Source organism: Lissotriton helveticus, chromosome 1_2 (genome assembly GCF_964261635.1).
Source record: "Lissotriton helveticus chromosome 1_2, aLisHel1.1, whole genome shotgun sequence".
NCBI lineage: Eukaryota > Metazoa > Chordata > Amphibia > Caudata > Salamandridae > Lissotriton > Lissotriton helveticus.
Window position 1 is genome coordinate 179,569,260 of NC_136058.1, and position 16,022 is coordinate 179,585,281.

Genomic DNA, 16,022 nt, shown 5'->3' on the forward strand with positions numbered 1-16,022 from the left:
GGACCCCTGCCCTCCCCTGGTCTTGCATACCCTAGTAGAGACGGTTAACCCCATAATAAATGGGATTATAAATTCGTCTCTAATCACGGCTGATATTCCGAATGAGTGGAAGTGTGCGGCTGTTAAGCCCCTCCAAAAAAAAGCTTTGGCCGACCCCACCACCCTCTCTAACTTACGGCCCATCTCCCTGTTGCCTATGCTGTTTAAACTGGCGGAAAAGTTTGTCAATATACAATTGACAAACTTTCTGGAGACGAATAATATCTTCCATCCCAACCAGTCAGGGTTTCGTTCAAAACACTCTACAGAAACAGCCCTGCTTTATACAGCAGAGACCCTTCGTGCAGCTATGGACCAGGGAATGAAAGCTGTTTTAATTCTACTCGACCTGTCGGCAGCCTTCGATACGGTCTCACATAACATCTTAGTGGATCGTTTGGCTGCCGCAGGCGTAGGAGGGAAAGTCCTAGCGTGATTGACGAATTTTCTGAGTAATAGACGTCAAATCACAGTGTTAGGACAACACCAATCTGAAGCAAAGGTCGTCAGCTCAGGGGTCCCTCAGGGCTCGAGCTTAAGCCCAGTACTGTTCAACCTGTACATGGCGCCCCTAGTAGAACTGATCGCGTCATTCCAGATCAGTTCAATTTCATACGCTGACGACACCCAGCTCATTTTGGTGTTGGATGGGGAGCGACCAAATGCTGAAGAAAATCTTAAGGATTGTCTGGCAGCTACATTCAAATGGATGACTGAAAATCATTTGAAATGTAATGCTGGTAAGACTGAAATTCTACCGTTCGGAAAAAACAACCTATTTTCCCCTGGAGTATGCTGGCCAGTGGATGCGGAAACACCTCCCAAGACCATTACATCTGCCCGTAACTTAGGCATTAAATTTGATAACCAACTGTCTTTCAAAAATCAAGCAATGACAGTGGCCGGAACGTGTTTCCAGATAATAAAAGCTCTGAGGAAATTTTTTGATTTCCTCCCACTGTCGGCCAGGAAGACAGTAGCAGTGGCGTTAATAAACTCCAGGTTGGACTACTGCAACGGGTTATATGCTGGAGTCAACAAAACTGTTCTCCATAAATTGCAAATGGTCCAACATGCAGCCGCTCGGCTTGTGTTGCGTTGGCCTCGCAGATCCTCAGCCTCAGCAGCACTTAAGCTGCTTCATTGGCTTCCCATAGGGAAAAGAATTCTGTTTAAAATCTTGATTATTACGTTCAGAGCCTTTTATCAACAGGGCCCAAAATATCTATGTAATGGCTTTAAGAGGTACCACCCCACCCGTTGCTTAAGATCTGCCAGCCAAAATCTGCTCACAATCCCTCGATTTAGGCTGGCTACAAAAGGTGGTAAATCACTCTTTGTTTTGGGCTCCAAGGCCTGGAATAAACTTCCATCCTATCTACGTTCACTCACTCAAGAGTCACACTTTAGGAAAGCCCTGAAGACGTGGATTTTCACCCTGTCTGATGCAACGTGTTGGGAACTAGTGTAGTGTAGTGTGTGGTATAGTACTTAGGTCATTTCTTTCCCTCCAGCCCCTTCATCTAGGCTGGATAGAGCGCCAAGATACTCCTTGGAGTGAAAGCAGCGCTATAGAAGTGTCCTTTACATTACATTACATTACATTACATTACATATAGTGGAGAGAGCTCATCGCACTTTGGCACCACGTCCTCCGCCGGGAACACCACCGAGACCAATAGTGGCACGTATCTTAAACTATAGAGACCGAGATGCGATCCTGAGACTAGCGCGTGAGCACAAAGACCTCACTTACCAAAATAATCGTCTGGAATTTTATCCTGACTACACAATGGCGGTGCAACAGGCCCGAAGAGAATTCAATGCATCTAAAGCAAAACTACGTGACCTGAAAGTAGACTATGCTATGCTGTACCCAGCACGACTGAAGGTGACTTGGGAAGGCAAATCAACGGTACTAGCCACACCCAAGGCGGCGAACGACTACATCAAAACTATTGTGGCCTCCCGGAGGACCAAACCAAGGCAGGAACAAGACCACGGCGAGGAATGACGAGCTCCTGCGACTTGAACCCTAGCGCGGATGCAGAGCCTCACGGCTATCCCACATCGGCCTGGTAAGACCTTCCTTGGAAGGATGAACACTGCTCTACGCCACGAGTACCCCCAATGGACTGTAAGTCCGCACTATGTGCTTCTGTGAACTTCTGGTCTTCCTTAAAACACGCCACTTTGTTCGCACATCAGAATATGATTTGTCCAGATACGCAGGGATACCACCAGTTCTGGCAGGGGGGGAAAGCTCACTACATGCCGGCACTGTACTATATGGAAATGAGTACACCTGATCATAAAATTCACCGAAGTATTACGATAGACTCAGACTGAACGATGGGGGAGAGGGAAAGAGGTACCTGTATTGACTGCTGCAATAATCACTAACAGAGGCAGTTGAGATCGGAACCACAACCCAGCACTGGAACTCTGAAATGTTTATGTTCCCTCCCATCTCTAACTTCCTTTACGATATGACTACAACTGTGGAATGATGTATCACACTAAGGCGGCTTCCCCGCTAACGTCTGTCGCAGCATTAGTTGCATGATCATACGTATTCCTGTTCTAGTGCTGTACTGTTGAGTGAAGTACGAATCAGACATTGACACTGGGATGAGTCGAGGATGCGACTGCCCGCCTGTGTACTAACATTTACACATCAGTCCTAACTGAATAGCAACTATGAGATCTGAGACCTTGTTGGCGGGGACGTGGTGGGAGGCCCCTAGCTGATGGAACGCACTCAACCAAAGTACTGACGGGCTCTGGGTGCGTGCACACATCTTATTGGTACTCCTAGACAGACATTGTTGGCTTTGTTGCTATGCTCCCTTTATCTAACTACATGCTGCCGGGACTCCATTAGATGCCACAGTGCCCTACACAACTATTCATCCAGTCAAGATAAGTACTGATTGTGCAATGTATGGATGTACTATGTTTCACATGAAATTCGGGCCCGTCGGCCCTATTGCCTACTAGAAATTACCTGATCTCAATGTTATATCATACTATTTACTGCTCTGACTTATTTGAAGGCTACGCAGAGGTTGTCACTAAATGACACGGTCCGTCCACATCCGATATCTCGGATGGAGATGTGCAGCCCAGGCGGACCCCCTTATGGGAAATCCCCACGAAATGTTATTGATTTTAGACTGTTTCATTGGGGTATGGCATCAGCAGGATTGGGCTGCTGTTGTGGGTGGGGGGGGGGAAACATTGTGGGTATTCTAGTTCATGGATCTGACTGCTTGAGATGCACTGCCTACGCCCAACCGCTGAATAATTATTGATATTCAGAGAGTGCTTACATACGCTTCTTCCTGTGTGGCATAGGGGGAAATTTTCTGGATCAAAATGATAACGATCAACATTCATCAAACATATTACGATGGCTGAGGCTCCGTTCACTGCGCAATCTTTGAATTTCCTCACCTGGAACATCAGAGGGTACACCAACCCCAAAAAAACACGTCAGATATTTGCATGTCTGGATAGGTGGCACATAGATATTGTCCTGTTTCAGGAGACGCATGAAGCTCCACACTCGACTACCCAAGTGGGAAGGAGGTGGGCGGAATCCATTCACTGTTCAAAATATTCATCGTACTCTAGAGGGGTTTCCTTCCTAGTGAAGAAAGGTACGAATTTTAGGATTGACGCAACGGTTTTAGACATGTATGGCCGATATATTATACTCAAGGGTAGACTACGGGGACGTCCATTGACACTGGTGAACACATACGGCCCGAACATTGATGCGCCCGACTTTTATCATGAAATCTGGCAACAGCTACACTACGAGGACGATCAAACAATACTTTGGGGTGGGGATCTTAATCTGGCCCTAGAAGATAGGCTGGACAGATCGGGTAACACAACGGAACACCACACACAGGCTCGCACTAAACTATTAGATATGATGCTAGATCTGCGCCTCGCAGACATATGGAGAGCCCGTCACCCGGGAGTCAAAGAAGCGACACACACTTCAGCGGCATATAACAGCTGGTCGCGCATAGATTACTGGTTAGGGTCAGATGCACTACTGTTGTGGACCACGGCAATCACACACATGCCAAAAACCCTCTCAGACCACTATCCCATTAAGCTCTCCCTCCGTCTTCCTAATTATATACCGCCACCATATAGTTGGAGATTCAATGCTACAGCATTGACTGACCAGATATATGCAGGCACTATAGAAAAGGCAATCAGGGAATACTTTCAACTGAACGAAAAATCCACTGACGATGCAGGCCTGGTATGGGAGGCGTTCAAAGCCACTATTCGTGGTGTTTGCATAAGCACGACAGCTGGGATACTTAAGGACATAAGAGCACAATTGACCCGGTGCGAATCCAAGCTCAGTATGTTGGAACACCAGTATGAAGTAACACCTCTACCAGCCATACTTGCTGCAATACGCACTGCGATAACTGAGCACCAATCATTAGCGGAAGACGAGGTTAAATACCTAAGTAAGCGACATGTAGCCCGAACTTATGGGGAAGGTGGGCGACCCGGGCGAGTGCTGGCGTCCAAAATTTGTGCTGGCCGCGTAACCACCACCGTCACACAGATCAGAGGGGGTGACAATCAATTACATACAGATCCAGCAGATATTTTAGAATGCTTCGCCCAAAGCTATGCAGACTTGTATCAATCACGACCGGTGGCCACACAGCGTGACACGCTCCAATACTTGGACGATGTTGCCATTGCCTGGCTGTCCGACGCTCAGAGACAATATCTATCGTTGCCAATCACTGTAGAAGAGGTGATAGAGGTGATCCAATCCTTACCCAATGGCAAGACACCTGGCCCGGATGGCTTCACTTGTGAATTTTATAAAACATACAGAGATCTGCTAGCACCTCGGTTGGTTGCCATGTTTGGAGCCGCACATGATGTTCAGATGCTGCCATCCACACTGCGGGAGGCGCTAATAGTAACGCTTCTTAAACCGGACAAAGACCCGGATAGTTGTAACTCATATCGCCCACTTTCCTTACTTAATGTGGACTCAAAAATACTTGCAAAAATACTTGCTGTGCGATTGCAACCGCTCATGACGAATTTGGTCCTTCCAGACCAGGCGGGTTTCATACCCTCTCGCAATACAACTCACAATACCAGAACACTCTTTGCGGTCTCGCACTATCTAGCTCCGACCACGAAAGCTGTAGCAGTGATCCTGGACGCCGCTAAGGCGTTAGATTCTATTGAATGGTCTTATTTAATTACAATACTGCACAGGATGGGCTTTCCCCTGATATACATTCAATGGATCCAACTGTTATACACGAAACCAACTGCCAGAGTCCGGATTAATGGATATGTCTCTGAGGCTTTTACTATCGGAGGAGGGACCAGACAGGGCTGTCCATTGTCCCCCCTTCTATTTGCCCTAGCCCTAGAACCCCTGGCCTGCATGGTTAGGCAGAAGAGCCATCATCTTGCATTGCAGTTCCCAAGTAGACCCCTGCATATCTCCCTCTATTCAGATGATATGCTACTGTATGTCCGCGACTCAGCACGCAACCTAGATCCTCTATTACGCACATACATCAAATTTGGTGGTTTTTCGGGGCTACAGATAAATTGGGAAAAATCCTCGATCATCCCGCTCACTGACACCACTATGCAGCACGCAATAGAATATCCATTAGAATGGCAAACAGACCCCGTACGCTATCTCGGCATCTGGTTTCACAGGGACCCGGAAATAGTCATCAGGACAAACTACGGCAGAGCCATTGATGCCCTAGAGGACAAAATTAGGAGATGGATACAACTCCCATTATCCCTGGCCGATAGAATTGTATAGTCAAAATGGTAATACTCCCCAAGCTCCTTTACCTCTTCAATAACATCCCCATTCAACCGCCGAGAGAAGTCTTTAAGCGCATAACTGCGATGGTTTTGAGGCTGATCTGGGCGGGTAGACAAGCGCGTATCAACCTACCTACCTTGACACTGCCAAATTCTAAAGGGGGGTGGGGGGTACCGGATTTTTTATTATATTACTTATGTGCTCAAGCACAGTACGCCACCTTCTGGTATCACAGGATTCCATATCTGACTCATGTAGCTGTTGAAGAGGGTGATGCCAACCCTATCCCACTTGACGCTATCATTACACACGACAGACCGCCACTTCACGATAAGGATATTAACACAATAGATGCAACTAACGCAGCATGGAGAAGATTAGGTCAACTAGCACATAAACTGCCACTCTACGCACCTGCTCTTCCACTTCACTATCATCCAGAACTGTCGGTGACAGCTGAGCCAGTAGGTATGGGCCTCTTAACACAAGTGGGACTAGTTTCCATGGGAGATTTATATAAAGATGGAACTTTCCTAACGGAACCTGATTTAGCCTACATACGCAACCCATCATTGTTATTTCAATTCACATTTCATAGACTGAAGATGGCGATTCGGCACCTATACCCCACCTTTCCGGAGGAGCCACCCACTCTGAATACACTACAACTGATTCTGACGACCTCTAACACGACCCACTTAGTGTCTAGACTCTATGCATCAGCTCAGATGGAGATAGGACACAACTCTGATAGGGCTCGGGAACGTTGGAGCCTGGTATTGGAGGACCCCCTCACGGAAAAAGACTGGGAGACTACATGCACCCTGACTACACTCCTAACGCCTAATGGAAACTTACGCATCATCCATTTTAAATACCTACACCAGGCATATTACACTCCGGCTTCTTTGCATAAGTATGGTTTGAGGGAAGACGCAAAGTGCACACGCTGTAACTTTCATCATGGTGACTTTATACACTTAGCATGGCACTGTGCGAGGATTCAGACCTATTGGCAGGAAGTCATACATACATTGTCTGAAATGGTGGGAATAACTCTAGAATGCACCGCTCGCTGTTGTCTCCTGGGGCTATTGGGGAAGATGAAACCCATGGCATGTAGGTTTTGTGCGGTGGCACTATTATTAGCTAAGCCCAGAGTCTCAATGTGTTGGGGGAGTAAAAATGTGCCAAAAGTCAAGCAGTGGCTAAGGGATCTGTCTTACTGCCAAGACACATTACGCACGTATGAAGAATTGTTGCCAGCTAGGTCCAGGCCAAAGGATTATTGGGTGTATCTAACTGCTTACCTGAATGTTCATGAGGATGATTGAACGCCGCTTCACTTTGGTAATACGAAATAACTCCTGTAAAATCTGTACTATAAACGACATAACGGCACTATTACATTGACTCCTGCTATATTGTGGGATGGGTGGGGAATGCGGTAGTAGACTGATCCAATTTGGTTTATGTTTGTTTTACACTGGAAGAAAGTAAAAACCCCAAGACCTAAAGTTACTGTTGACGCGGCCGGCCCATAGTGGTTGTAGGTGGCTTGCTGTGTAATGAATGTACCATATCTGCAAACCCCTTGAGTGCTATGCAAGTACCTGATTATAACGCTGCTGGCCGTTTCTTTTCTTCACGGTTGTAAGCACTGAGCTGTGTTATCTGTCAAATGCATTTTCAATAAAGGTCTTGAAATAAATAAAAAAAAAGTTTCTTTTGTCCATATTTATCCGTTTTTCCCTAGTTTTTTTTTGTAGCAAATTTTATTCAAGTTTTCAATCATTTAGACAATTAAACTTCAATTTCACTACATCCCACCAGACAATGGTTAATAGACCGTAGCCCTATCATATCTCCTCCATAGTCCGTCTATCGCCGTCCTAATCCTCGGCACTCATTTCTTCATGAATGTTGTCTGTGCAATGGAATTTTCTGTGCCATCACAACCTTCAATGCCGCCCTGTGAGTCAAGTCCATATTGCTCTAGGCTTGCGCACAGTCTAATTCCTCCTCACATCGTATAAGCAACTATCAAAACACAACAAACCCCCCCCTCTTCCCTCCTCCCCCCCCAGTATCACCCCCCCACTCCGCCAGACATGTCGCTCCCCTCCCTCAATGCCGAAGTCATACAGCCGGTACTCCTGCCATCCACTTCAGAGCACTATGTCAGTGATCAGAGTCCCAACGAAGGGGATACTCCCAGAACAATCACCGCACCCATCATCCTTCCCACCCATACAACAAAGGCAATGCTCCAGAGCAGTAGGAGAAGTCGACCCTTTCAGAAGGTCAGTCATCACAGTCATTCGGATTCTTGAGCATGTCTACCATCGCCACCCAGGCCCTAGCCACCTCAAGCAATTTGTCATTATTGGTTCTCCGAGCCATCTGCAGCCGGTAGATTCCCTCACAGTCCGCCCACTTTATAAATTCCCGCAACTATCTCGCTGCATTGGGCCTGATGACCAGTGGCTAGTAATCTCTCTTGTAGCTAGGACTAACCCTAAGTCTACGAATTTACTGGTGAGTTTATTATGGGCAGTGTGGGGAAACCAGTATAGCAGGCAAACACCCGGAGTCAGCTGCAGATCACTGTCCGTTACCTCTTGTAGTTTGGCCATGAACTCCACCCAAAACCCGTGTAACAGAGGACATTCCCAGAGCATGTGGAGAAATGCAGCATTTTCCAGCTTGCACCGCGAGCAGGTTGTGCGGGATTCGAAAAACTCATTACGTTTAAGAGGGGTCAGGTACGCTCGTGGAACATATAAAATTGTATTCGTTGAAATCTCGCGTTCCTGCAGCATTTCCATGCCCGTTCCATCAGCTTCTCCCACGTCTTCTCCTCTATGGGCGTCCCCAGATCCGCTTCCTACTTAGAGCGCAGCCCCTCTAAAGGAGTCCTGGACCCCTGCGTAATTTTCTTATATAGGCAGGTGACCGTCTTAACCTTCCCCGCTGAGGTGACCACATACTGGCAGGGGAGAAAGGCCCGCGGCTCCTCCATCCCTCTTTTCCAGTGCTTGCTTTTGGCTGCCGTCAATGCCGTATGTAGGAGAAAGTCCTGTCCGAGAATTTCATGTCTTTCCATGAGATCCTGAAAGGGTATGAGGATTCCCTCTTCATAGAGGTCCCCCAGAGTGGAGATCCCCAGGTCTTCCCAGTCTCGCAACCGTTGCCAATCTCCTCCTTGTGATAACACCTCACAGAGCGATAATGGGATCTCAGGTGCGTACGAGGGCCCCACCCCAATTCTTCTATTGGCGCGATTACAGCACTGGTACACCACCCACAGATCCCTCTGTACCTCTCTTTCACGAAGCGGCTGCTGAAAGAGAGTCCTAGCAAGCTGGCGAAGGCCCAGGTCCATATCCCTCTGGTTCTCCTCCGCCCTCAACTTCCCCGCCATCCACCGTGCATACCATTGAAATTGCGCAGGGTGATAATATGCCTCAAAATCAGAAGCTGCTAACCTTCCCTCCCGCCTAGGGCGCATCATAGTGCCACTCTGCGCCGCCCCGAGCCCCACAAGAAACCCGTAACCATAGTATTCAGTTGGGCAAAGTATTTTCCAGGGATCCAAAGCGTTAACGCTCCAAAATAGTAGAGTAGACAGGGCAGGGTTACCATCTTTAACAACGCCACTCTCCCCATTACTGACAAAGGCAAGATCCTCCAAAAACCCAAATTACTCCTGGTGGTTCTCAACACGCGCCCCACATTACCCTCAAATAAGTCAGAAGGCTCATGATAAATTCTGACTCCTAGAAAATGCAAGAAACTGCTTTCCCACCTCATATCCAGCCCATCTGGCGTGTCAGTTCTACCCCACGCACCGGGAAGAGGCACGTCTTGTTCCAGTTAACTTTGAGCCCGCCGTCCACCCTAGTCTAACCAGCAATTCTCGGGAACCCTGTAGCTACCCAGCAACATTGGCGAGGAACATTAAAAGATCGTCTGCATACAGAGCAATGTAGTGGGTCTGACCCATCCCGTCCAATACCCTGTAATACCGTCCCGACCAGGCATGAACATCCAAAGGCTCGATGGCCAAGGCGAACAGGAGGGAGAGAGAGGGGGCATCTCTGTCTCGGCCCCCTGCCCACCCTGCAGGCTTCAGAAATTACGCCTCCCCGTTCAGACCTTGGCTGTCGACCGGCTATATAAAATCTTCATCCAGGCCACAAACCCCTCACCCAGGCCGAATGCCCTCAAGACCCTAAACAGATATGGCCACTCAAGACTATCGAAGGCCTTTTCAATGTCAATCGATAGCATGCATGCCTCTACCCCCTCATCCACCAAGCCTTGTACCAGTTGGCACAGCCGTCGTATATTCATGGCCGTATTCCGTGAAGGAATAAACCCAGCCTGGTCCTCGTGCACAAGCGTTGTCATATGGGCCATCAGTCGATGGGCTAGAATACTACTCAAGATCTTCTAGTCTAGATTAAGCATCGCGAGAGGGCTATAGGCTGTGTGGTCCCATGCCGGTTTGTCCGGCATAAGGAGGGGCACAATTACTGCCTCCCTTGTTGAGCTAGCCAGGGAACCATCTTACTTCGATTGATTGTAGAGTGTTAACAGCGGGGGGGACCAACAGATCCACATACGTGGCATAGAACTCTGATGGTAGCCCATTAGTACCCAGGGTTTTGTTCCTGGCCATGCGCTTTATGGCTCCCCTGATCTCTCCCAACTCCACTGGCCGACCTAAGCTCTCTGCATCCTCCTCCTCAATCTGCAGCAGTTCGATGTCTAGGAAACCCTCCTCCTCTAGAACTGCTGGATCTAGCCGACTTTGATATAGAGTAGTATAGTATTCCAGGAACTGTGTGTTGATAGCCTGTTGGCCATAATAGACTACTCCCATCTTCACCGCGCATCTCTAAGATCGGTGTCCCTCGGCGCGCTGGGTTGGCCAACCAAGCTAATGATGCCCAAGATTTATCCCTCTCAGCGTGTGCCCTTGCCGCGTATGTCCTGTGATCGTGACATCTGAGTCGCTCTATTTGCTTCGCTGCCTCTTCCCTAGCTGTCGAAGTTCCTCCTGGTTGCCCTCTCTCCCAGGTCGTTCCTTTTCTATATCTCTTAACCGTTGCTCCGCCCTCTGTACATCACTCAGTAAGGTTTTACGTACTCCCACCGCTTTCCTTATACAACGTCCTCTAATCACAGCTTTAAATGCATCCCACTCATTATGCAGACTAGTGGACGTGTTGGCATTGTGGTAAAAATATTCCTCAATAGCATTACCTATGGTGGTTCTGAAGACCTGGTCTTCATCACCTCCGAGTGGAGATGCCAGCTAGGGATGGTGGACCGTACCCAAAACCAGTTCAAGGACACTAGTAACGGGTTGTGATCAGATGTCGTCCTTACTAAGTATTCACTCAACACGATCATCATATGCACATCAGGCGAGCAAAAGATAGTATCCAAGCGGACATGCAACTCTTGCATAGCTGAAAAATAAGAGTAGTCTCGTTCCCCCGGGTGATGGGCCCGCCAAGTGTCAATCAGTCCCCAGTGCCCTTGCCTGTCCCGTCGGGCCTCAGCAATTCTATATGAGCAGGTGCATCAGGGAGCGGAGGATGAGAGCGGTCCAAGTCTATATCAGTAATTCAATTAAAATCTCCCTACAGGAGTATAGAGCCCGACAACACCATTGCCAGTTTCTGCGATAACTGTGCCAAGAAAGTTGGTTGTTAAATATTAGGTGGATATATGCTTCCTAACGTGATATCCCGGCCATCAAGCCGCCCCTCGACTACCGTGAATCGGCTGTCTGGATCTATAATCTGCCTAACACATTGAAATGGCACCCTCGCTCGCACCCATACCAAGGTCCCTCTTGCATAGGCCGAATATGTGGTGTGGAACACCAGCCCCCTCCAGCGACGTTGTAGCACTGCTCCTTCTGACTTCGTCAAGTGGGTTTCCTGGAGGAGTGCAATTTGCACCCCTCTCCGTACCAGGTAGGCATGAATTTTGTGCCGCCGTCCCATGGTGTGCATCCCCCGTACATTCCAGGATATAATTTTAATTTCTACGGAGGTACCGATGGCTCTAAGTCAAGTTCCTGACCCCAAATGGCCACCATAGCGATATGTCTGACCCCCCGTCCTCCCCTAACATCAATCTTTCCCCAACTTCCAGTCCCCAGGAGAGGCACACAAGAACAGGTCCCCATCCAAACAAAAATATTCATCCTAAAAACCAAAGAAAGGAGGTGGCGTGTAACCCACATCTGATGTCCTCCGAGCCCTCCCCGGCCCCCCCCCCTTATAACTAAAGCACCCATCAGGGCCCCACATCTGTTGTGGATTCCCCCCTGTGGCCCAGCAACCGGGTACTTAAGTCTCAATGTCACGTCTGACAGCTGATCATCTTGTGATTTCAACCCCCCTACAGATCGCTCACCCAAGCAACCCATCTGCTGTCTGTGGAGTAACATCCGGAAGCTCGGTACAGGAAGTCCCAGCACACTGCTCGACCTCGAGCACTCTGCCCCAGCCCTCTCATCCGTGCCAATGCTAGCCGGACTGACTTCACCTTGGCTAATGTGCACCACTGCTCGCACCGCTCGGTCACGTTCCTGCTGACGCTCAGCTGGGGAGATGGGTCTCTGCAGCGCCACCGAACCAGGCAACCGGCCCGAGGGGAAGCGGGCCTTGGTGAGCGGCCTCCATTGCCGCCCCGGACCTCCAAGCAGTCCCATGCAGCCTGCGGAGTAAGAAAGAAGTGTACATCCGAACCCACAGTGACCCTGAGGCGAGCCGGGAACAGCATGGCATAAGAAAGATGTAGCTGGCGTAACTTTCGCTTGACTGCTATGAAAGAAACCCTCTGTCCCTGCACTTTTCCCGAGTGTAATCCGGGAAGATGATCACCTTACTATTCCCAGTCTGTAGATTCTAGTGGTCCCGGGCTCTCTGTAGCATAGTCTTGATCCCTGTAGTGCAGTAGTCGCACCACCAAAGGGTGGGTGGAGCTCCAAGTTTCGGTGCTCTAGCCGGAACCCTGTGTGTGCATTCCAACGCATAGAAGGGTGATAAACCCTCCAGTGCAACCTCTGTTTTCAGCCAGGTTTCCAAAAACTGAACCGCGTCAGACCCCTCCTCACGCTCTGGGACTCCAACGATTCGGAGATTATTTCGTCTTGAGCACCCTTCACTGTCCTCAGTCCTCATTTACAGCACTTTTACCCTAGTCACCACTTCTTTCAGCGAGGCGGGGAGGTTGGCTACCGCATCCGGTACCTCTTTCATGTTAGTTTCGTTGGTCGCCACTCTCTCTTTCAGTTTTTGGTGATCTTCTTTCAATAGAGTGAGATCCGAGCCAATGGCAGCCGTACTCGCCTCCAGTGCCTCCCGCGAAGCGACAATGTCCGGCATAATATCTCCTAGGGACGGGTCTTCAGGTTGTCCAGGCCCTCGTCCCCCTCCTGGGCCTTCCGCGCTCTTGGCGTTCCCTCCTCCCTGCAGGGCACACAGGTGTACAGTCAGCCACAGCACCTCTCACCTGGCCAACCTCCGCTCCTTAACGGTGATGTCACCGGGCAACGTCCACATAGCCACACAGTGCGGCTACCACCTCCAGTCAGCTCCGCTGGGCCCGCATAGCGCCAAATTCGTATGCAGAGGGTTGTATCGCAGCATGGGCAATGTCCCGCCCGCTGCCATTTTAGAACCAGGCAATCGCCGCCGGCAGTCCAAGTACTGTGCGCTCTCTCCCACTGCTCCCAGCCGCGGATCAACTCCCAGAGAGGGCGCCAGCACCACGCAGCCACTAGTGCACTCCAGCAGCACAGACTCTGGGCACTCACTCGCTGCAATTACTAATCTCTCCTCCCGGTGACAGCTCGGCCGCCATTTTGCGTCACAGTCAGGCAGTAGGAGGGAAAAACCCCTCGCCTTGTTCCCCTCTCCGACCTTGCCAGCATCCCAACTCTTCGCCAGGCAGGCACACGCTGTTCTGCAATCGATTGCCGTAGTAGGGGCCCCCGATTAGGGCACAGGATAAATGATTTGAGAGGGCGGCCACGGAGGAGCTCTGAGGTCCGCTGCTGTTCACATCGGCGCTCAAGCCACGCCCCCAGTTTTCTCCTAGTGTAGTACTTTTCAAACTCTGTTCATTTTCTCTGGAGATCTTTTTCTGTCAGATCCACGATGACTAGGTCATCTGCGTAGAGCAGACACAGGGTGTAAGAGCCACATATTTAGGACTTAAGCTGCTAGTTAGCTCTGATGGAAAATCCACTAAAGATTGAATATGGTAAAAGAACAGGCACGCATCCCTGTCTCGAACAGTTTTTGCTTGGTATTTCATGTGAGAGTGTTCCTTCCGTGTCAATTTCTAATCGCATCCAATTCCCTCTTTGTAGCTCTTGCATTATTAAAAGTAAGCTTTTCAGGATTTCCAATAATAATCAAGGGCCACCAGGTGAACTACTCGAAAGTTTACAAAGCAACACAAATTATTCCTTAGTTCAATGTACTTTCTTCCTATGGACAACAGGCTAAAGCAATTATTTAATGTGGAATTACCCTCCATGAAGGCTCGCTGTTCAGTTGAGTATTTCCTCAGACTCAGTCCACTATTTCAATTTATTCCGAATTATTTTGGAGAATAGTTGGTTCCCCACGTCTATTAAACGTATCAGTAGTTTTAGGAGGCGTTGGCATCGTCTTTTTTAAAATAATGGTCTTTATAATCATTCACTTTCAAGGAAGATCCCTGTATTTAGAATTCTTTGAAATAATAGTACTTGGTTCACCAGTCCACAATAGTGCCTTCACCACCCTATCACAGATGTGCAATATCTTGTTGAACACTAATGTTTTATAGTAGAAAAACATACTGTGATGGACGGTGATGAAGGAAGGGTGGGTGTGAAAAAGATTGTTTTATTTTGTAGGTTTCTTAAGTCAGAGAGAGAATTGCAGACTAGGTGTGATTAGAATTGAATAGATTCTGTCTGTGCTAGTGGATTACATCAAGCAGTTGGGAAGGTCACGGAGCTGGTGTTGGTGAATTATATTTTCCCAATGTATGTGGGCTGTTGGCTTGGCAGCGGTGTAAACATGGTTGATAGTAGTTCTCCTCAAAGGCCAGGGCCATAGCGATAATCGATGCAGCAGATGGAGCGGAGCCCAGTATTGTGGTATGACCATAGCTCTATTTTCATTGCTTGCATTTAGGATGAGGGCATCCATGCTTCTCCACCATCATAGAACTCAGTGGGCACATAGGAAAGAATATTTTATTATACACATCTCAAATTTGGAGACTCGTGAGCAGGTATTTCAGACGTTTCCTAGGAGGTACATGCTGCGAAAGTGGAGCTATGGAATCAAGTCTATTTAATTCACCAGTGTTTAATTTATATTCGTTTTTGTTTTTGTTTATTTTTTCAATATCTAGAAGCAATGTAAAGATTCCCATGCAGTGCTCTTTTTACTGATACATTGATATTTTTTTTAATATTACATTTAACTGCCACTTTTGAATAACAAGATACATTACTAGATGGAGTGCAGACTGTGTACCCATGCAGAAAGCCAAACAACTAAAACGACTACTATTCTGAAATCTGTCAAACTATCCTCCTGGAAAAAAGGGACATGCAGTTGCCCAATACATTTTGTAAGGAACCTCAAATGTAACCTATTTAATATTATTAGGCTCCCCTGCCACCCTTTTTCTCTCTTTCCCTCCTTTCCCTGGAAGGAGCCACTTTTACATTTTGATCAGCATGCATTGGAAGTGAGTAGTTGGGAAGGGCAGGAATAGGGCAGCTCCATAGGTTTAATATAGTTTAGCTAGCTTGTTATAAAGTATTTATTTATCTTCTTAGCTGGGGAATGCACCTTTGCACACTGCTGCTTGCGCAGGTGGTAAATAAGCTGTATGACTTAAATGTATGGACATTGAGTGGGAATTATGAGAGATTGATGGTCCCTTTCTGTCCTTGATTGGCCACCATACCAGGGTAATCTTGCATTGCCTTTCATCATCCTATAGACCCATTTTGATGAGAATTCAAGTTTGAGTACCAGAGAAGATTAATTGTAGAAATAACCTAACTTGTTTTTCTCCTATAAATAGA

General features: G+C 48.1%; 1 protein-coding gene across 1 annotated transcript in view; it reads left to right on the forward strand.

Annotated features, from left to right (window-relative positions):
• The window catches only part of NRDC (nardilysin convertase), a 2,150,332-nt gene that overhangs the window by 674,560 nt on the left and 1,459,750 nt on the right, over nucleotides 1–16,022 (forward strand). The window lies entirely within an intron of this gene.